Raw genomic sequence first — 22,826 nt, forward strand, 5'->3', positions numbered from 1 at the left:
CTCTTTCATTCTCCTTTGTCTCGTTTTGCTCTCTTTCACCCTCCTTCATCTTGTTTCGTTCTCTTTCACCCTCCTTCATCTCGTTTGTCTCTCTTTCACCCGCCTTCGTCTCGTTTCTCTCTCTTTCACCCTCCTTCATCTCGTTTCGCTCTCTTTCACCCTCCTTCGTCTCGTTTTGCTCTCTTTCATCCTCCTTCGTCTCGTTTCGCTCTCTTTCACCCTCCTTCATCTTGTTTCGCTCTCTTTCACACTCCTTCGTCTCGTTACGCTCTCTTCCACCCTCCTTCATCGCGTTTCGCTCGCTTTCACCCTCCTTCATCTCGTTTCACTCTCTTTCATCCTCCTTCCTCTCGTGACGCTCTCTTTCACCCTCCTTCCTCTCATGTCGCTCTCTTTCACCCTCCTTCATCTCGTTTCACTGTCTTTCACCCTAATTCGTCTCGTTTCGCTCTCTTTCACCCTCCTTCGTCTCGTTTTGCTCTCTTTCATCCTCCTTCGTCTCGTTTCGCTCTCTTTCACCCTCCTTCATCTTGTTTCGCTCTCTTTCACACTCCTTCGTCTCGTTACGCTCTCTTTCACCCTCCTTCATCGCGTTTCGCTCGCTTTCACCCTCCTTCATCTCGTTCCGCTGTCTTTCACCCTCCTTCGTCTCGTTTTGCTCTCTTTCATCCTCCTTCATCTCGTTTCGCACTCTTTCACCCTCCTTCATCTCGTTTCGCTCTCTTTCACCCTCCTTTGTCTTTTTTCACTCTCTTTCACCCTCCTTCGTCTCGTTTCATTCTCTTTCACGCTCCTTCGTCTCCTTTTGCTCTCTTTCACCCTCATTCAACTCGTATTGCTCTCTTTCACCCTCCTTTGTCTCGTTTCACTCTGTTTCACCCTCCCTCGTCTCGTTCACTTGCTTTCACCCTCCTTCGTCTTGTTTCGCTCTCTTTCACCCTCCCTCGTCTCGTTTCGCTCTCTTGCACCCTACTTCATCTCGTTTCGCTCTCTTTCACCCTCCTTCGTCACGTTTCACTGTCTTTCACCCTCCTTCGTCTTGTTTCACTCTCTTTCACCCTCCCTCGTCTCGTTTCGATCTCTTTCACCCTCCTTCATCACGTTTCGATCTCTTTCACCCTCCTTCCTCTCCTGTCGCTCTCTTTCACCCTCATTCGCCTCGTTTCGCTCTCTTTCACACTCCTTCAACTTGTTTCGTTCTCTTTCACCCTCCTTCATCTCGTTTGTCTCTCTTTCACCCGCCTTCGTCTCGTTTCTCTCTCTTTCACCCTCCTTCATCTCGGCTCTCTCTTTCACCCTCCTTCATCTCGTTTCGCTCTCTTTCACCCTCCTTCGTCTCGTTTTGCTCTCTTTCATCCTCCTTCGTCTCGTTTCGCTCTCTTTCACCCTCCTTCATCTTGTTTCGCTCTCTTTCACACTCCTTCGTCTCGTTACGCTCTCTTTCACCCTCCTTCATCGCGTTTCGCTCGCTTTCACCCTCCTTCATCTCGTTTCACTCTCTTTCATCCTCCTTCCTCTCGTGACGCTCTCTTTCACCCTCCTTCCTCTCATGTCGCTCTCTTTCACCCTCCTTCATCTCGTTTCACTGTCTTTCACCCTAATTCGTCTCGTTTCGCTCTCTTTCACCCTCCTTCGTCTCGTTTTGCTCTCTTTCATCCTCCTTCGTCTCGTTTCGCTCTCTTTCACCCTCCTTCATCTTGTTTCGCTCTCTTTCACACTCCTTCGTCTCGTTACGCTCTCTTTCACCCTCCTTCATCGCGTTTCGCTCGCTTTCACCCTCCTTCATCTCGTTCCGTTGTCTTTCACCCTCCTTCGTCTCGTTTTGCTCTCTTTCATCCTCCTTCATCTCGTTTCGCACTCTTTCACCCTCCTTCATCTCGTTTCGCTCTCTTTCACCCTCCTTTGTCTTTTTTCACTCTCTTTCACCCTCCTTCGTCTCGTTTCATTCCCTTTCACGCTCCTTCGTCTCCTTTTGCTCTCTTTCACCCTCATTCAACTCGTATTGCTCTCTTTCACCCTCCTTTGTCTCGTTTCACTCTGTTTCACCCTCCCTCGTCTCGTTCACTTGCTTTCACCCTCCTTCGTCTTGTTTCGCTCTCTTTCACCCTCCCTCGTCTCGTTTCGCTCTCTTGCACCCTACTTCATCTCGTTTCGCTCTCTTTCACCCTCCTTCGTCACGTTTCACTGTCTTTCACCCTCCTTCATCACGTTTCGATCTCTTTCACCCTCCTTCCTCTCCTGTCGCTCTCTTTCACCCTCATTCGCCTCGTTTCGCTCTCTTTCACACTCCTTCATCTCGTTTCGCTCTCTTTCACCCTCCTTCGTCTCGTTTCGCTCTCTTTCACCCTCCTTCGTCTCGTTTTGCTCTCTTTCATCCTCCTTCGTCTCGTTTTGCTCTCTTTCATCCTCCTTAATCTCGTTTCGCTCTCTTTCACCCTCCTTTGTCTTTTTTCACTCTCTTTCACCCTCCTTCGTCTCGTTTCATTCTCTTTCACGCTCCTTTGTCTCCTTTTGCTCTCTTTCACCCTCATTCAACTCGTATTGCTCTCTTTCACCCTCCTTTGTCTCGTTTCGCTCTGTTTCACCCTCCCTCGTCTAGTTTCACTTGCTTTCACCCTCCTTTGTCTCGTTTCTCTCTCTTTCACCCTCCTTCGTCTTGCTTCGCTCTCTTTCACCCTCCTTCATGTCGTTTCGCTCTCTTTCACCCTCCTTCGTCTCGTTTTGCTCTGTTTCACCCTCCCTCGTCTCGTTTCGCTCTCTTTCACCCTCCTTCGTCTTGTGTCACTCTCTTTCACCCTCCTTCGTCTCGCTTCGCTGTCTTTCACCCTCCTTCGTCTCGTTTTGCTCTCTTTCATCCTCCTTCGTCTCGTTTCGCTCTCTTTCACACTCCTTCGTCTCGCTTCACACTCTTTCACCCTCCTTCATCTCGTTTCGCTCTCTTTCACCCTCCTTCGTCTTGTTTCGCTCTCTTTCACCCTCCCTCATCTCGCTTCGCTCTCTTTCACCCTCCTTTGTCTCGTTACGCTCTCTTTCACCCTCCTTCATCTCGTTTCGCTCTCTTTCACCCTCCTTCCTCTCCTGTCGCTCTCTTTCACCCTCCTTCGCCTTGTTTCGCTCTCTTTCACCCTCCTTCGTCTCGTTTCTCTCCCATTCACCCTCCTTCATCTCGGCTCGCTCTCTTTCACCCTCCCTCGTCTCGTTTCGCTAATGTCCCCCTCCTTCATGTCATTTCACTCTCTTTCAACCTCCTTCGTCTCGCTTCGCTCTTTTTCACCCTCCTTCGTCTCGTTGCGCTCTTTTTCACCCTCCTTCGTCTCGTTTTGATCTCTTTCATCCTGTTTCGTCTCGTTTCGCTCTCTTTCACTCTCCTTCATCTCGTTTCGCTCTCTTTCACCCTCCTTCATCTCGTTTCGCTCTCTTTCACCCTCCTTCGTCTTGTTTCGCTCTCTTTCACCCTCACTCGTCTCGTTTCGCTCTCTTTCACACTTTTCCGTCTCGTTTCGCTCTCTTTCACGCTGCTTCGTCTCGTTTCACTCTCGTTCACCCTCCTTCGTCTCGTTTCGCTCTCTTTCACCATCCATCGTCTCGTTTCGCTCTTTTTCACCCTCCTTCGTCTCGTTTCGCTCTCTTTCACCCTCCTTCATCTCGTTTCGCTCTCTTTCACCCTCCTTCATCTCGTTTCGCTCTCTTTCACCCTCCTTCGTCTTGTTTCGCTCTCTTTCACCCTCACTCGTCTCGTTTCGCTCTCTTTCACACTTTTCCGTCTCGTTTCGCTCTCTTTCACCCTGCTTCGTCTCGTTTCACTCTCGTTCACCCTCCTTCGTCTCGTTTCACTCTCTTTCACCCTCCTTCGTCTCGCTTCGCTCTCTTTCACCCTCCTTCGTCTCGTTTTGCTCTCTTTCATTCTCCTTTGTCTCGTTTTACTCTCTTTCACCCTCCTTCATCTTGTTTCGTTCTCTTTCACCCTCCTTCATCTCGTTTGTCTCTCTTTCACCCTCCTTCGTCTCGTTTTGCTCCTTTGCATCTCGTTTCGCTCTCTTTCACCCTCCTTCATCTCGTTTCGCTCTCTTTCACCCTCTTTCGTCTCGCTTCGCTCTCTTTCACCCTCCTTCGTCTTGTTTCGCTCTCTTTCACCCTCCCTCGTCTCGTTTCGCTCTCTTTCACCCTCCTTCGTCTCGTTTCACTCTCATTCACCCTGCTTCATCTCGTTTCGCACTCTTTCACCCTCCTTCGTCTCTTTTCTCTCTCTTTCACCCTCCTTCGTCTTGTTTCGCTCTCTTTCACCCTCACTCGTCTGGTTTCGCTCTCTTTCACACTTTTCCGTCTCGTTTCGCTCTCTTTCACCCTGCTTCGTCTCGTTTCACTCTCGTTCACCCTCCTTCGTCTCGTTTTGCTCTCTTTCATTCTCCTTTGTCTCGTTTCGCTCTCTTTCACCCTCCTTCGTCTCGCTTCGCTCTCTTTCACCCTCCTTTGTCTCGTTTTGCTCTCTTTCTTTCTCCTTTGTCTCGTTTTGCTCTCTTTCACCCTCCTTCATCTTGTTTCGTTCTCTTTCACCCTCCTTCATCTCGTTTGTCTCTCTTTCACCCGCCTTCGTCTCGTTTCTCTCTCTTTCACCCTCCTTCATCTCGGCTCTCTCTTTCACCCTCCTTCATCTCGTTTCGCTCATTTTCACCCTCCTTCATCCCATTTCACTCTCTTTCACCATCATTCGACTCGTTTCGCTCTCTTTCACCCTCCTTCATCTCGTTTCGCTCTCTTTCACCCTACTTCGTCTCGTTTTGCTATCATTCACCCTCCTTCGTCTCGTTTCGCTCTGTTTCACCCTCCCTATTCTCGTTTCGCTCTCTTTCACCCTCCTTCGTCTCGTGTCGCTCTCTTTCACCCTCCTTCGCCTCGTTTCGCTCTCTTTCACCATCCTTCGTCTCGTTTCGCTCTCTTTCACCCTCCTTCATCTCGTGGCGCTCTCTTTCACCCTCCTTCATCTCGTTTCGCTCTCTTTCACCCTCCTTCGTCCCGTTTCGCTCTCTTTCACCCTCCTTTGTCTCGTTTTGCTCTCTTTCATCCTCCTTCGTCTCGTTTCGCTCTCTTTCACCCTACTTCATCTCGTTTCGCTCGCTTTCACCCTCCTTTGACTTTTTTCACTCTCTTTCACCCTCCTTAGTCTCGTTTCGTTCTCTTTCACGCTCCTTCGTCTCCTTTTGCTCTCTTTCACCCTCATTCAACTCGTATTGCTCTCTTTCACCCTCCTTTGTCTCGTTTCACTCTGTTTCACCCTCCCTCGTCTCGTTCACTTGCTTTCACCCTCCTTTGTCTCGTTTGGCTCTCTTTCACCCTCCTTCGTCTCGCTTCGCTCTCTTTCACCCTCCTTCAACTTGTTTCGCTCTCTTTCACCCTCCTTCGTCTCGTTTTGCTCTGTTTCACCCTCCCTCGTCTCGTTTCGCTCTCTTTCACCCTCCTTCGTCTCGTGTCGCTCTCTTTCACCCTCCTTCGTCTCGCTTCGCTGTCTTTCACCCTCCTTCGTCTCGTTTTGCTCTCTTTCATCCTCCTTCGTCTCCTTTCGCTCTCTTTCACCCTCCTTCGTCTCGCTTCACACTCTTTCACCCTCCTTCGTCTCGTTTCGCTCTCTTTCACCCTCCTTCGTCTTGTTTCGCTCTCTTTCACCCTCGCTCATCTCGTTTCGCTTTCTTTCACCCTCATTTGTCTCGTTACGCTCTCTTTCACCCTCCTTCACCTTGTTTCGCTCTCTTTCACCCTCCGTCTCGTTTCTCTCTCATTCACCCTCCTTCATCTCGGCTCGCTCTCTTTCACCCTCCTTCGTCTCGTTTCGCTAATTTTCACCCTCCTTCATCCCATTTCACTCTCTTTCAACCTCCTTCGTCTCGTTTCGCTCTCTTTCACCCTGCTTCGTCTCGTTTCACTCTCGTTCACCCTCCTTCATCTCGTTTCGCTCTCTTTCACAATACATCGTCTCGTTTCGCTCTCTTTCACACTCCTTCGTCTCGTTTCGCTCTCTTTCACCCTCCTTCGTCTCGTTTCACTCTCTTTCACCCACCTTCGTATTGTTTCGCTCTCTTTCACCCTCACTCGTCTCGTTTCGCTCTCTTTCACACTTTTCCGTATCGTTTCGCTCTCTTTCACCCTCCTTCCTCGCGTTTCGCTCTCTTTCACACTCCTTCGTCTCGTTTCACTCTCTTTCACCCTCCTTCGTCTAATTTCGCTTTCTTTCACCCTCCTTCATCTCGTTTCGCTCTCTTCACCCTCCTTCATCTCGTTTCGCTCTCTTTCACCCTCCTTCGCCTCGTTTCGCACTCTTTCACGCTCCTTCGTCTCGGCTCGCTCTCTTTCACCCTCCTTCGTCTCGTTTCGCTAATTTTCACCCTCCTTCATCCCATTTCACTCTCTTTCAACCTCCTTCGTCTCGTTTCGCTCTTTTTCACCCTCCTTCGTCTCGTTCCGCTCTTTTTCACCCTCCTTCGTCTCGTTTTGATCTCTTTCATCCTGTTTCGTCTCGTTTCGCTCTCTTTCACCCTCCTTCATCTCGTTTCGCTCTCTTTCACCCTCACTCGTCTCGTATCGCTCCCTTTCACACTTTTACGTCTCGTTTCGCTCTCTTTCACCCTGCTTCGTCTCGTTTCACTCTCGTTCACCCTCCTTCATCTCGTTTCGCTCTCTTTCACAATCCATCGTCTCGTTTCGCTCTCTTTCACCCTCCTTCGTCTCGTTTCGCTCTCTTTCACTCTCCTTCATCTCGTTTCGCTCTCTTTCACCCTCCTTCGTCTCGTTTCGCTCTCTTTCACCCACCTTTGTCTTCTTTCGCACTCTTTCACCCTCACTCGTCTCGTTTCGCTCTCTTTCACACTTTTCCGTATCGTTTCGCTCTCTTTCACCCTCCTTCCTCGCATTTCGCTCTCTTTCACACTCCTTCGTCTCGTTTCGCTCTCTTTCACCCTCCTTCGTCTAATTTCGCTTTCTTTCACCCTCCTTCATCTCGTTTCGCTCTCTTCACCCTCCTTCATCTCGTTTCGCTCTCTTTCACCCTCCTTCGCCTCGTTTCGCACTCTTTCACCCTCCTTCGTCTCGGCTCGCTCTCTTTCACCCTCCTTCATCTCATTTCGCTCTCTTTCACCCTCCTTCATCTCGTTTCGCTCTGCTTCATCCTCCCTCGTCTCGTTTCGCTCTCTTTCACCCTCCTTCGTCTCGTGTCGCTCTCTTTCACCCTCCATCGTTTTGTTTCGCTCTCTTTCACAATCCTACGTCTCGTTTCGCTGTCTTTCACCCTCCTTCATCTCGTGGCGCTCTCTTTCACCCTCCTTCGCCTCGTTTCGCTCTCTTTCACCCTCCTTCATCTCGTTTTGTTCTCTTTCTCCGTTCTACGTCTTGTTTCTCTCTCTTTCACCCTCCTTCATCTCGGCTCGCTCTCTTACACCCTCCTCCGTCTCGTTTCGCTCATTTTCACCCTCCTTCATCTCGTTTCGCTCTCTTTCACCCTCCTTCGTCTCGTGGTGCTCTCATTCACTCTCCTCCATCTCGTTTCGCTCTCTTTCACCCTCCTTCGTCTCGTTTCGCTCTCTTTCACCCTCCTTCGTCTCGTTTTGCTCAATTTCATCCTCCTTTGTCTCGTTTCGCTCTCTTTCCCCCTCCTTCATATCGTTTCGCTCTCTTTCATCCTCCTTCGTCTCGTTTCGCTCCCTTTCACCCTCCTTCGTCTTGTTTTGCTCGCTTTCACCCTCCCTCGTCTCTTTTCACTCTCTACAGACTCCTTTGTCTCGTTACGCTCTCTTTCACCCTCCTTCATCTCGTTTCGCTCTCTTTCATCCTCCTTCCTCTCGTGTCGCTCTCTTTCATCCTCCTTCGTCTCGTTTCGCTCCCTTTCACCCTCCTTCATCTTGTTTTGCTCGCTTTCACCCTCCCTCGTCTCTTTTCACTCTCTACAGACTCCTTTGTCTCGTTACGCTCTCTTTCACCCTCCTTCATCTCGTTTCGCTCTCTTTCACCCTCCTTCATCTCGTTTCGTTCTCTTTCTCCGTTCTACGTCTTGTTTCTCTCTCTTTCGCCCTCCTTCATCTCGGCTCGCTCTCTTTCACACATTTTCGTCTTGTTTTGCTCTCTTTCACCCTCCTTCGTCTCGTTTCGCTCTCTTTCACCCTCCTTCGTCTCGTTTCGCTCTCTTTCACCCTCCTTCCTCTCGTTTCGCTCTCTTTCACCCTCCTTCGTCTCGTTTCGCTCTGTTTCACCCTCCCACGTCTCGTTTCGCTCTCTTTCACCCTCCTTCGTCTCGTTTCGCTCTCTTTCACCCTCCTTCGTCTCGCTTCGCTCTCTTTCACCCTCCTTCATCTCGTTTTGCTCTGTTTCACCCTCCTTCGTCTCGTTTCGCTCTGTTTCACCCTCCCTCGTCTCGTTTCGCTCTCTTTCACCCTCCTTCGTCTCGTTTCGCTCTTTTTCACCCTCCTTCGTCTCGTTTTGCTCTCTTTCATCCTCCTTTGTCTCGTTTCGCTCTCTGTCCCCCTCCTTCATCTCGTTTCGCTCTCTTTCATCCTCCTTCATCTCGTTTCGCTCTCTTTCACCCTCCTTCGTCTTGTTTCACTCGCTTTCACCCTCCCTCGTCTTTTTTCGCTCTCTATCACACTCCTTCGTCTCGTTACGCTCTCTTTCACCCTCCTTCATCTCGTTTCGCTCTCTTTCATCCTCCTTCCTCAAGTGTCGTTCTCTTTCATCCTCCTTCCTCTCGTGTCGCTCTTTTTCACCCACCTTCGCCTCGTTTCGCTCCCTTTCACCCTCCTTCATCTCGTTTTGCTCTGTTTCACCCTCCTTCGTCTCGTTTCGCTCTGTTTCACCCTCCCTCGTCTCGTTTCGCTCTCTTTCACCCTCCTTCGTCTCGTGTCGCTCTCTTTTACCCTGCTTCGTTTCGTTTCACTCTCTTTCACCATCCTACGTCTCGTTTCGCTCTCTTTCACCCTCCTTCGTCTCGTGGCGCTCTCTTTCACTCTCCTCCATCTCGTTTCGCTCTCTTTCACCCTCCTTCGTCTCGTTTCGCTCTGTTTCACCCTCCCTCGTCTCGTTTCGCTCTCTTTCACCCTCCTTCGTCTCGTGTCGCTCTCTTTTACCCTGCTTCGTTTCGTTTCACTCTCTTTCACCATCCTACGTCTCGTTTCGCTCTCTTTCACCCTCCTTCGTCTCGTGGCGCTCTCTTTCACTCTCCTCCATCTCGTTTCGCTCTCTTTCACCCTCCTTCGTCTCGTTTCGCTCTTTTTCACCCACCTTCGTCTCGTTTTGCTCTCTTTCATCCTCCTACGTCTCGTTTCGCTCTCTTCACCCCTTTCGTCTTGTTTCGCTCGCTTTCACCCTCCCTCGTCTCTTTTCGCTCTCTATCACACTCCTTCGTCTCGTTACGCTCTCTTTCACCCTCCTTCATCTCGTTTCACTCTCTTTCATCCTCCTTCCTCTCGTGTCGCTCTCTTTCACCCTCCTTCCTCTCGTGTCGCTCTCTTTCACCCTCCTTCATCTCGTTTCGCTGTCTTTCACCCTAATTCGTCTCGTTTCGCTCTCTTTCACCCTCCTTCGTCTCGTTTTGCTCTCTTTCATCCTCCTTCGTCTCGTTTCGCTCTCTTTCACCCTCCTTCATCTTGTTTCGCTCTCTTTCACACTCCTTCGTCTCGTTACGCTCTCTTTCACCCTCCTTCATCGCGTTTCGCTCGCTTTCACCCTCCTTCATCTCGTTCCTCTCTCTTTCACCCTCCTTCGTCTCGTTTTGCTCTCTTTCATCCTCCTTCATCTCGTTTCGCACTCTTTCACACTCCTTCATCTCGTTTCGCTCTCTTTCACCCTCCTTTGTCTTTTTTCACTCTCTTTCACCCTCCTTCGTCTCGTTTCATTCTCTTTCACGCTCCTTCGTCTCCTTTTGCTCTCTTTCACCCTCATTCAACTCGTATTGCTCTCTTTCACCCTCCTTTGTCTCGTTTCACTCTGTTTCACCCTCCCTCGTCTCGTTCACTTGCTTTCACCCTCCTTCGTCTTGTTTCGCTCTCTTTCACCCTCCCTCGTCTCGTTTCGCTCTCTTTCACCCTCCTTCATCTCGTTTCGCTCTCTTTCACCCTCCTTCGTCACGTTTCACTCTCTTTCACCCTCCCTCGTCTCGTTTCGATCTCTTTCACCCTCCTTTGCCTCGTTTCGCTCTCTTTCACCCTCCTTCATCTCGTTTCGTTCTCTTTCTCCGATCTACGTCTTGTTTCTCTCTCTTTCGCCCTCCTTCATCTCGCCTCGTTCTCTTTCACACTTTGTCGTCTTGTTTTGCTCTCTTTCACCCTCCTTCCTCTCGTTTCGCTCTCTTTCACCCTCCTTCGTCTCGTTTCGCTCTGTTTCACCCTCCCACGTCTCGTTTCGCTCTCTTTCACCCTCCTTCGTCTCGTTTCGCTCTCTTTCACCCTCCTTCGTCTCGCTTCGCTCTCTTTCACCCTCCTTCATCTCGTTTTGCTCTGTTTCACCCTCCTTCGTCTCGTTTCGCTCTGTTTCACCCTCCCTCGTCTCGTTTCGCTCTCTTTCACCCTCCTTCGTCTCGTTTCGCTCTTTTTCACCCTCCTTCGTCTCGTTTTGCTCTCTTTCATCCTCCTTTGTCTCGTTTCGCTCTCTGTCCCCCTCCTTCATCTCGTTTCGCTCTCTTTCATCCTCCTTCATCTCGTTTCGCTCTCTTTCACCCTCCTTCGTCTTGTTTCACTCGCTTTCACCCTCCCTCGTCTTTTTTCGCTCTCTATCACACTCCTTCGTCTCGTTACGCTCTCTTTCACCCTCCTTCATCTCGTTTCGCTCTCTTTCATCCTCCTTCCTCAAGTGTCGTTCTCTTTCATCCTCCTTCCTCTCGTGTCGCTCTTTTTCACCCACCTTCGCCTCGTTTCGCTCCCTTTCACCCTCCTTCATCTCGTTTTGCTCTGTTTCACCCTCCTTCGTCTCGTTTCGCTCTGTTTCACCCTCCCTCGTCTCGTTTCGCTCTCTTTCACCCTCCTTCGTCTCGTGTCGCTCTCTTTTACCCTGCTTCGTTTCGTTTCACTCTCTTTCACCATCCTACGTCTCGTTTCGCTCTCTTTCACCCTCCTTCGTCTCGTGGCGCTCTCTTTCACTCTCCTCCATCTCGTTTCGCTCTCTTTCACCCTCCTTCGTCTCGTTTCGCTCTTTTTCACCCACCTTCGTCTCGTTTTGCTCTCTTTCATCCTTCTTTGTCTCGTTTCGCTCTCTATCCCCCTCCTTCATCTCGTTTCGCTCTCTTTCATCCTCCTTCGTCTCGTTTCGCTCTCTTCACCCCTTTCGTCTTGTTTCGCTCGCTTTCACCCTCCCTCGTCTCTTTTCGCTCTCTATCACACTCCTTCGTCTCGTTACGCTCTCTTTCACCCTCCTTCATCTCGTTTCACTCTCTTTCATCCTCCTTCCTCTCGTGTCGCTCTCTTTCACCCTCCTTCCTCTCGTGTCGCTCTCTTTCACCCTCCTTCATCTCGTTTCGCTGTCTTTCACCCTAATTCGTCTCGTTTCGCTCTCTTTCACCCTCCTTCGTCTCGTTTTGCTCTCTTTCATCCTCCTTCGTCTCGTTTCGCTCTCTTTCACCCTCCTTCATCTTGTTTCGCTCTCTTTCACACTCCTTCGTCTCGTTACGCTCTCTTTCACCCTCCTTCATCGCGTTTCGCTCGCTTTCACCCTCCTTCATCTCGTTCCTCTCTCTTTCACCCTAATTCGTCTCGTTTCGCTCGCTTTCACCCTCCCTCGTCTCGTTTCGCTCTCTTTCACCCTCCTTCGTCTCGTGTCGCTCTCTTTTACCCTGCTTCGTTTCGTTTCACTCTCTTTCACCATCCTACGTCTCGTTTCGCTCTCTTTCACCCTCCTTCGTCTCGTGGCGCTCTCTTTCACTCTCCTCCATCTCGTTTCGCTCTCTTTCACCCTCCTTCGTCTCGTTTCGCTCTTTTTCACCCACCTTCGTCTCGTTTTGCTCTCTTTCATCCTTCTTTGTCTCGTTTCGCTCTCTATCCCCCTCCTTCATCTCGTTCCTCTCTCTTTCACCCTCCTTCGTCTCGTTTTGCTCTCTTTCATCCTCCTTCATCTCGTTTCGCACTCTTTCACACTCCTTCATCTCGTTTCGCTCTCTTTCACCCTCCTTTGTCTTTTTTCACTCTCTTTCACCCTCCTTCGTCTCGTTTCATTCTCTTTCACGCTCCTTTGTCTCCTTTTGCTCTCTTTCACCCTCATTCAACTCGTATTGCTCTCTTTCACCCTCCTTTGTCTCGTTTCACTCTGTTTCACCCTCCCTCGTCTCGTTCACTTGCTTTCACCCTCCTTCGTCTTGTTTCGCTCTCTTTCACCCTCCCTCGTCTCGTTTCGCTCTCTTTCACCCTCCTTCATCTCGTTTCGCTCTCTTTCACCCTCCTTCGTCACGTTTCACTCTCTTTCACCCTCCCTCGTCTCGTTTCGATCTCTTTCACCCTCCTTTGCCTCGTTTCGCTCTCTTTCACCCTCCTTCATCTCGTTTCGTTCTCTTTCTCCGTTCTACGTCTTGTTTCTCTCTCTTTCGCCCTCCTTCATCTCGCCTAGCTCTCTTTCACACTTTTTCGTCTTGTTTTGCTCTCTTTCACCCTCCTTCGTCTCGTTTCGCTCTCTTTCACCCTCCTTCGTCTCGTTTCGCTCTCTTTCACCCTCCTTCCTCTCGTTTCGCTCTCTTTCACCCTCCTTCGTCTCGTTTCGCTCTATTTCACCCTCCCACGTCTCGTTTCGCTCTCATTCACCCTCCTTCGTCTTGTTTCGCTCTGTTTCACCCACCTTCGTCTCGTTTCGCTCTGTTTCACCCTCCCTCGTCGTTTCGCTCTCTTTCACCCTCCTTCGTCTCGTGTCGCTCTCTTTTACCCTGCTTCGTTTCGTTTCGCTCTCTTTCACCATCCTACGTCTCGTTTCATTCTCTTTCACCCTCCTTCGTCTCGTGGCGCTCTCTTTCACTCTCCTCCATCTCGTTTCGCTCTCTTTCACCCTCCTTCGTCTCGTTTCGCTCTTTTTCACCCTCCTTCATCTCGTTTTGCTCTCTTTCATCCTCCTTTGTCTCGTTTCGCTCTCTGTCCCCTTCCTTCATCTCGTTTCGCTCTCTTTCATCCTCCTTCATCTCGTTTCGCTCTCTTTCACCCTCCTTCGTCTTCTTTCGCTCGCTTTCACCCTACCTCGTCTTTTTTCGCTCTCTATCACACTCCTTCGTCTCGTTACGCTCTCTTTCACCCTCCTTCATCTCGTTTCGCTCTCTTTCATCCTCCTTCCTCTCGTGTCGCTCTCTTTCATCCTCCTTCCTCTCGTGTCGCTCTCTTTCACCCACCTTCACCTCGTTTCGCTCCCTTTCACCCTCCTTCATCTCGTTTTGCTCTCTTTCACCCTCCTTCGTCTCGTTTTGCTCTCTTTCATCCTCCTTCGTCTCGTTTCGCTCTCTTTCACCCTCCTTCATCTTGTTTCGCTCTCTTTCACACTCCTTCGTCTCGTTACGCTCTCTTTCACCCTCCTTCATCGCGTTTCGCTCGCTTTCACCCTCCTTCATCTCGTTCCTCTCTCTTTCACCCTAATTCGTCTCGTTTCGCTCTCTTTCACCCTCCTTCGTCTCGTTTTGCTCTCTTTCATTCTCCTTCGTCTCGTTTCGCTCTCTTTCACCCTCCTTCATCTTGTTTCGCTCTCTTTCACACTCCTTCGTCTCGTTACGCTCTCTTTCACCCTCCTTCATCGCGTTTCGCTCGCTTTCACCCTCCTTCATCTCGTTCCTCTCTCTTTCACCCTCCTTCGTCTCGTTTTGCTCTCTTTCATCCTCCTTCATCTCGTTTCGCACTCTTTCACACTCCTTCATCTCGTTTCGCTCTCTTTCACCCTCCTTTGTCTTTTTTCACTCTCTTTCACCCTCCTTCGTCTCGTTTCATTCTCTTTCACGCTCCTTCGTCTCCTTTTGCTCTCTTACACCCTCATTCAACTCGTATTGCTCTCTTTCACCCTCCTTTGTCTCGTTTCACTCTGTTTCACCCTCCCTCGTCTCGTTCACTTGCTTTCACCCTCCTTCGTCTTGTTTCGCTCTCTTTCACCCTCCCTCGTCTCGTTTCGCTCTCTTTCACCCTCCTTCATCTCGTTTCGCTCTCTTTCACCCTCCTTCATCACGTTTCACTCTCTTTCACCCTCCCTCGTCTCGTTTCGATCTCTTTCACCCTCCTTTGCCTCGTTTCGCTCTCTTTCACCCTCCTTCATCTCGTTTCGTTCTCTTTCTCCGTTCTACGTCTTGTTTCTCTCTCTTTCGCCCTCCTTCATCTCGCCTAGCTCTCTTTCACACTTTTTCGTCTTGTTTTGCTCTCTTTCACCCTCCTTCGTCTCGTTTCGCTCTCTTTCACCCTCCTTCGTCTCGTTTCGCTCTCTTTCACCCTCCTTCCTCTCGTTTCGCTCTCTTTCACCCTCCTTCGTCTCGTTTCGCTCTGTTTCACCCTCCCACGTCTCGTTTCGCTCTCTTTCACCCTCCTTCGTCTCGTTTCGCTCTGTTTCACCCTCCTTCGTCTCGTTTCGCTCTGTTTCACCCTCCCTCGTCGTTTCGCTCTCTTTCACCCTCCTTCGTCTCGTGTCGCTCTCTTTTACCCTGCTTCGTTTCGTTTCGCTCTCTTTCACCATCCTACGTCTCGTTTCGCTCTCTTTCACCCTCCTTCGTCTCGTGGCGCTCTCTTTCACTCTCCTCCATCTCGTTTCGCTCTCTTTCACCCTCCTTCGTCTCGTTTCGCTCTTTTTCACCCTCCTTCATCTCGTTTTGCTCTCTTTCATCCTCCTTTGTCTCGTTTCGCTCTCTGTCCCCTTCCTTCATCTCGTTTCGCTCTCTTTCATCCTCCTTCATCTCGTTTCGCTCTCTTTCACCCTCCTTCGTCTTCTTTCGCTCGCTTTCACCCTACCTCGTCTTTTTTCGCTCTCTATCACACTCCTTCGTCTCGTTACGCTCTCTTTCACCCTCCTTCATCTCGTTTCGCTCTCTTTCATCCTCCTTCCTCTCGTGTCGCTCTCTTTCATCCTCCTTCCTCTCGTGTCGCTCTCTTTCACCCACCTTCACCTCGTTTCGCTCCCTTTCACCCTCCTTCATCTCGTTTTGCTCTCTTTCATCCTCCTTCGTCTCGTTTCGCTCTCTTTCACCCTCCTTCATCTCGTTACGCTCTCTTTCACCCTCCTTCATCGCGTTTCGCTCGCTTTCACCCTCCTTCATCTCGTTCCTCTCTCTTTCACCCTAATTCGTCTCGTTTCGCTCGCTTTCACTCTCCCTCGTCTCGTTTCGCTCTCTTTCACCCTCCTTCGTCTCGTGTCGCTCTCTTTTACCCTGCTTCGTTTCGTTTCACTCTCTTTCACCATCCTACGTCTCGTTTCGCTCTCTTTCACCCTCCTTCGTCTCGTGGCGCTCTCTTTCACTCTCCTCCATCTCGTTTCGCTCTCTTTCACCCTCCTTCGTCTCGTTTCGCTCTTTTTCACCCACCTTCGTCTCGTTTTGCTCTCTTTCATCCTTCTTTGTCTCGTTTCGCTCTCTTACCCCCTCCTTCATCTCGTTTCGCTCTCTTTCATCCTCCTTCGCCTCGTTTCGCTCTCTTCACCCCTTTCGTCTTGTTTCGCTCGCTTTCACCCTCCCTCGTCTCTTTTCGCTCTCTATCACACACCTTCGTCTCGTTACGCTCTCTTTCACCCTCCTTCATCTCGTTTCACTCTCTTTCATCCTCCTTCCTCTCGTGTCGCTCTCTTTCACCCTCCTTCCTCTCGTGTCGCTCTCTTTCACCCTCCTTCATCTCGTTTCGCTGTCTTTCACCCTAATTCGTCTCGTTTCGCTCTCTTTCACCCTCCTTCGTCTCGTTTTGCTCTCTTTCATCCTCCTTCGTCTCGTTTCGCTCTCTTTCACCCTCCTTCATCTTGTTTCGCTCTCTTTCACACTCCTTCGTCTCGTTACGCTCTCTTTCACCCTCCTTCATCGCGTTTCGCTCGCTTTCACCCTCCTTCATCTCGTTCCTCTCTCTTTCACCCTAATTCGTCTCGTTTCGCTCTCTTTCACCCTCCTTCGTCTCGTTTTGCTCTCTTTCATTCTCCTTCGTCTCGTTTCGCTCTCTTTCACCCTCCTTCATCTTGTTTCGCTCTCTTTCACCCTCATTTGTCTCGTTACGCTCTCTTTCACCCTCCTTCATCGCGTTTCGCTCGCTTTCACCCTCCTTCATCTCGTTCCTCTCTCTTTCACCCTCCTTCGTCTCGTTTTGCTCTCTTTCATCCTCCTTCATCTCGTTTCGCACTCTTTCACACTCCTTCATCTCGTTTCGCTCTCTTTCACCCTCCTTTGTCTTTTTTCACTCTCTTTCACCCTCCTTCGTCTCGTTTCATTCTCTTTCACGCTCCTTCGTCTCCTTTTGCTCTCTTTCACCCTCATTCAACTCGTATTGCTCTCTTTCACCCTCCTTTGTCTCGTTTCACTCTGTTTCACCCTCCCTCGTCTCGTTCACTTGCTTTCACCCTCCTTCGTCTTGTTTCGCTCTCTTTCACCCTCCCTCGTCTCGTTTCGCTCTCTTTCACCCTCCTTCATCTCGTTTCGCTCTCTTTCACCCTCCTTCGTCACGTTTCACTCTCTTTCACCCTCCCTCGTCTCGTTTCGATCTCTTTCACCCTCCTTTGCCTCGTTTCGCTCTCTTTCACACTCCTTCGTCTCGTTACGCTCTCTTTCACCCTCCTTCATCGCGTTTCGCTCGCTTTCACCCTCCTTCATCTCGTTCCTCTCTCTTTCACCCTAATTCGTCTCGTTTCGCTCTCTTTCACCCTCCTTCGTCTCGTTTTGCTCTCTTTCATTCTCCTTCGTCTCGTTTCGCTCTCTTTCACCCTCCTTCATCTTGTTTCGCTCTCTTTCACACTCCTTCGTCTCGTTACGCTCTCTTTCACCCTCCTTCATCGCGTTTCGCTCGCTTTCACCCTCCTTCATCTCGTTCCTCTCTCTTTCACCCTCCTTCGTCTCGTTTTGCTCTCTTTCATCCTCCTTCATCTCGTTTCGCACTCTTTCACACTCCTTCATCTCGTTTCGCTCTCTTTCACCCTCCTTTGTCTTTTTTCACTCTCTTTCACCCTCCTTCGTCTCGTTTCATTCTCTTTCACGCTCCTTCGTCTCCTTTTGCTCTCTTACACCCTCATTCAACTCGTATTGCTCTCTTTCACCCTCCTTTGTCTCGTTTCACTCTGTTTCACCCTCCCTCGTCTCGTTCACTTGCTTTCACCCTCCTTCGTCTTGTTTCGCTCTCTTTCACCCTCCCTCGTCTCGTTTCGCTCTCTTTCACCCTCCTTCATCTCGTTTCGCTCTCTTTCACCCTCCTTCATCACGTTTCACTCTCTTTCACCCTCCCTCGTCTCGTTTCGATCTCTTTCACCCTCCTTTGCCTCGTTTCGCTCTCTTTCACCCTCCTTCATCTCGTTTCGTTCTCTTTCTCCGTTCTACATCTTGTTTCTCTCTCTTTCGCCCTCCTTCATCTCGCCTAGCTCTCTTTCACACTTTTTCGTCTTGTTTTGCTCTCTTTCACCCTCCTTCGTCTCGTTTCGCTCTCTTTCACCCTCCTTCATCTCGTTTCGCTCTCTTTCACCCTCCTTCGTCACGTTTCACTCTCTTTCACCCTCCCTCGTCTCGTTTCGATCTCTTTCACCCTCCTTTGCCTCGTTTCGCTCTCTTTCACACTCCTTCGTCTCGTTACGCTCTCTTTCACCCTCCTTCATCGCGTTTCGCTCGCTTTCACCCTCCTTCATCTCGTTCCTCTCTCTTTCACCCTAATTCGTCTCGTTTCGCTCTCTTTCACCCTCCTTCGTCTCGTTTTGCTCTCTTTCATTCTCCTTCGTCTCGTTTCGCTCTCTTTCACCCTCCTTCATCTTGTTTCGCTCTCTTTCACACTCCTTCGTCTCGTTACGCTCTCTTTCACCCTCCTTCATCGCGTTTCGCTCGCTTTCACCCTCCTTCATCTCGTTCCTCTCTCTTTCACCCTCCTTCGTCTCGTTTTGCTCTCTTTCATCCTCCTTCATCTCGTTTCGCACTCTTTCACACTCCTTCATCTCGTTTCGCTCTCTTTCACCCTCCTTTGTCTTTTTTCACTCTCTTTCACCCTCCTTCGTCTCGTTTCATTCTCTTTCACGCTCCTTCGTCTCCTTTTGCTCTCTTACACCCTCATTCAACTCGTATTGCTCTCTTTCACCCTCCTTTGTCTCGTTTCACTCTGTTTCACCCTCCCTCGTCTCGTTCACTTGCTTTCACCCTCCTTCGTCTTGTTTCGCTCTCTTTCACCCTCCCTCGTCTCGTTTCGCTCTCTTTCACCCTCCTTCATCTCGTTTCGCTCTCTTTCACCCTCCTTCATCACGTTTCACTCTCTTTCACCCTCCCTCGTCTCGTTTCGATCTCTTTCACCCTCCTTTGCCTCGTTTCGCTCTCTTTCACCCTCCTTCATCTCGTTTCGTTCTCTTTCTCCGTTCTACATCTTGTTTCTCTCTCTTTCGCCCTCCTTCATCTCGCCTAGCTCTCTTTCACACTTTTTCGTCTTGTTTTGCTCTCTTTCACCCTCCTTCGTCTCGTTTCGCTCTCTTTCACCCTCCTTCGTCTCGTTTCGCTCTCTTTCACCCTCCTTCCTCTCGTTTCGCTCTCTTTCACCCTCCTTCGTCTCGTTTCGCTCTGTTTCACCCTCCCACGTCTCGTTTCGCTCTCTTTCACCCTCCTTCGTCTCGTTTCGCTCTGTTTCACCCTCCTTCGTCTCGTTTCGCTCTGTTTCACCCTCCCTCGTCGTTTCGCTCTCTTTCACCCTCCTTCGTCTCGTGTCGCTCTCTTTTACCCTGCTTCGTTTCGTTTCGCTCTCTTTCACCATCCTACGTCTCGTTTCGCTCTCTTTCACCCTCCTTCGTCTCGTGGCGCTCTCTTTCACTCTCCTCCATCTCGTTTCGCTCTCTTTCACCCTCCTTCGTCTCGTTTCGCTCTTTTTCACCCTCCTTCATCTCGTTTTGCTCTCTTTCATCCTCCTTTGTCTCGTTTCGCTCTCTGTCCCCTTCCTTCATCTCGTTTCGCTCTCTTTCATCCTCCTTCATCTCGTTTCGCTCTCTTTCACCCTCCTTCGTCTTCTTTCGCTCGCTTTCACCCTATCTCGTCTTTTTTCGCTCTCTATCACACTCCTTCGTCTCGTTACGCTCTCTTTCACCCTCCTTCATCTCGTTTCGCTCTCTTTCATCCTCCTTCCTCTCGTGTCGCTCTCTTTCATCCTCCTTCCTCTCGTGTCGCTCTCTTTCACCCACCTTCACCTCGTTTCGCTCCCTTTCACCCTCCTTCATCTCGTTTTGCTCTCTTTCATCCTCCTTCGTCTCGTTTCGCTCTCTTTCACCCTCCTTCATCTCGTTACGCTCTCTTTCACCCTCCTTCATCGCGTTTCGCTCGCTTTCACCCTCCTTCATCTCGTTCCTCTCTCTTTCACCCTAATTCGTCTCGTTTCGCTCGCTTTCACTCTCCCTCGTCTCGTTTCGCTCTCTTTCACCCTCCTTCGTCTCGTGTCGCTCTCTTTTACCCTGCTTCGTTTCGTTTCACTCTCTTTCACCATCCTACGTCTCGTTTCGCTCTCTTTCACCCTCCTTCGTCTCGTGGCGCTCTCTTTCACTCTCCTCCATCTCGTTTCGCTCTCTTTCACCCTCCTTCGTCTCGTTTCGCTCTTTTTCACCCACCTTCGTCTCGTTTTGCTCTCTTTCATCCTTCTTTGTCTCGTTTCGCTCTCTTACCCCCTCCTTCATCTCGTTTCGCTCTCTTTCATCCTCCTTCGCCTCGTTTCGCTCTCTTCACCCCTTTCGTCTTGTTTCGCTCGCTTTCACCCTCCCTCGTCTCTTTTCGCTCTCTATCACACACCTTCGTCTCGTTACGCTCTCTTTCACCCTCCTTCATCTCGTTTCACTCTCTTTCATCCTCCTTCCTCTCGTGTCGCTCTCTTTCACCCTCCTTCCTCTCGTGTCGCTCTCTTTCACCCTCCTTCATCTCGTTTCGCTGTCTTTCACCCTAATTCGTCTCGTTTCGCTCTCTTTCACCCTCCTTCGTCTCGTTTTGCTCTCTTTCATCCTCCTTCGTCTCGTTTCGCTCTCTTTCACCCTCCTTCATCTTGTTTCGCTCTCTTTCACACTCCTTCGTCTCGTTACGCTCTCTTTCACCCTCCTTCATCGCGTTTCGCTCGCTTTCACCCTCCTTCATCTCGTTCCTCTCTCTTTCACCCTAATTCGTCTCGTTTCGCTCTCTTTCACCCTCCTTCGTCTCGTTTTGCTCTCTTTCATTCTCCTTCGTCTCGTTTCGCTCTCTTTCACCCTCCTTCATCTTGTTTCGCTCTCTTTCACCCTCATTTGTCTCGTTACGCTCTCTTTCACCCTCCTTCATCGCGTTTCGCTCGCTTTCACCCTCCTTCATCTCGTTCCTCTCTCTTTCACCCTCCTTCGTCTCGTTTTGCTCTCTTTCATCCTCCTTCATCTCGTTTCGCACTCTTTCACACTCCTTCATCTCGTTTCGCTCTCTTTCACCCTCCTTTGTCTTTTTTCACTCTCTTTCACCCTCCTTCGTCTCGTTTCATTCTCTTTCACGCTCCTTCGTCTCCTTTTGCTCTCTTTCACCCTCATTCAACTCGTATTGCTCTCTTTCACCCTCCTTTGTCTCGTTTCACTCTGTTTCACCCTCCCTCGTCTCGTTCACTTGCTTTCACCCTCCTTCGTCTTGTTTCGCTCTCTTTCACCCTCCCTCGTCTCGTTTCGCTCTCTTTCACCCTCCTTCATCTCGTTTCGCTCTCTTTCACCCTCCTTCGTCACGTTTCACTCTCTTTCACCCTCCCTCGTCTCGTTTCGATCTCTTTCACCCTCCTTTGCCTCGTTTCGCTCTCTTTCACCCTCCTTCATCTCGTTTCGTTCTCTTTCTCCGTTCTACGTCTTGTTTCTCTCTCTTTCGCCCTCCTTAATCTCGCCTAGCTCTCTATCACACTTTTTCGTCTTGTTTTGCTCTCTTTCACCCTCCTTCATCTCGTTACGCTCTCTTTCACCCTCCTTCATCGCGTTTCGCTCGCTTTCACCCTCCTTCATCTCGTTCCTCTCTCTTTCACCCTAATTCGTCTCGTTTCGCTCGCTTTCACCCTCCCTCGTCTCGTTTCGCTCTCTTTCACCCTCCTTCGTCTCGTGTCGCTCTCTTTTACCCTGCTTCGTTTCGTTTCACTCTCTTTCACCATCCTACGTCTCGTTTCGCTCTCTTTCACCCTCCTTCGTCTCGTGGCGCTCTCTTTCACTCTCCTCCATCTCGTTTCGCTCTCTTTCACCCTCCTTCGTCTCGTTTCGCTCTTTTTCACCCACCTTCGTCTCGTTTTGCTCTCTTTCATCCTTCTTTGTCTCGTTTCGCTCTCTATCCCCCTCCTTCATCTCGTTTCGCTCTCTTTCATCCTCCTTCGCCTCGTTTCGCTCTCTTCACCCCTTTCGTCTTGTTTCGCTCGCTTTCACCCTCCCTCGTCTCTTTTCGCTCTCTATCACACTCCTTCGTCTCGTTACGCTCTCTTTCACCCTCCTTCATCTCGTTTCACTCTCTTTCATCCTCCTTCCTCTCGTGTCGCTCTCTTTCACCCTCCTTCCTCTCGTGTCGCTCTCTTTCACCCTCCTTCATCTCGTTTCGCTGTCTTTCACCCTAATTCGTCTCGATTCGCTCTCTTTCACCCTCCTTCGTCTCGTTTTGCTCTCTTTCATCCTCCTTCGTCTCGTTTCGCTCTCTTTCACCCTCCTTCATCTTGTTTCGCTCTCTTTCACACTCCTTCGTCTCGTTACGCTCTCTTTCACCCTCCTTCATCGCGTTTCGCTCGCTTTCACCCTCCTTCATCTCGTTCCTCTCTCTTTCACCCTAATTCGTCTCGTTTCGCTCTCTTTCACCCTCCTTCGTCTCGTTTTGCTCTCTTTCATTCTCCTTCGTCTCGTTTCGCTCTCTTTCACCCTCCTTCATCTTGTTTCGCTCTCTTTCACACTCCTTCGTCTCGTTACGCTCTCTTTCACCCTCCTTCATCGCGTTTCGCTCGCTTTCACCCTCCTTCATCTCGTTCCTCTCTCTTTCACCCTCCTTCGTCTCGTTTTGCTCTCTTTCATCCTCCTTCATCTCGTTTCGCACTCTTTCACACTCCTTCATCTCGTTTCGCTCTCTTTCACCCTCCTTTGTCTTTTTTCACTCTCTTTCACCCTCCTTCGTCTCGTTTCATTCTCTTTCACGCTCCTTCGTCTCCTTTTGCTCTCTTTCACCCTCATTCAACTCGTATTGCTCTCTTTCACCCTCCTTCGTCTTGTTTCGCTCTCTTTCACCCTCCCTCGTCTCGTTTCGCTCTCTTTCACCCTCCTTCATCTCGTTTCGCTCTCTTTCACCCTCCTTCGTCACGTTTCACTCTCTTTCACCCTCCCTCGTCTCGTTTCGATCTCTTTCACCCTCCTTTGCCTCGTTTCGCTCTCTTTCACCCTCCTTCATCTCGTTTCGTTCTCTTTCTCCGTTCTACGTCTTGTTTCTCTCTCTTTCGCCCTCCTTAATCTCGCCTAGCTCTCTATCACACTTTTTCGTCTTGTTTTGCTCTCTTTCACCCTCCTTCGTCTCGTTTCGCTCTCTTTCACCCTCCTTCGTCTCGTTTCGCTCTCTTTCACCCTCCTTCCTCTCGTTTCGCTCTCTTTCACCCTCCTTCGTCTCGTTTTGCTCTCTTTCATTCTCCTTCGTCTCGTTTCGCTCTCTTTCACCCTCCTTCATCTTGTTTCGCTCTCTTTCACCCTCATTTGTCTCGTTACGCTCTCTTTCACCCTCC

This window comes from Scyliorhinus torazame, chromosome 16 (genome assembly GCF_047496885.1).
Source record: "Scyliorhinus torazame isolate Kashiwa2021f chromosome 16, sScyTor2.1, whole genome shotgun sequence".
Taxonomy (NCBI): domain Eukaryota; kingdom Metazoa; phylum Chordata; class Chondrichthyes; order Carcharhiniformes; family Scyliorhinidae; genus Scyliorhinus; species Scyliorhinus torazame.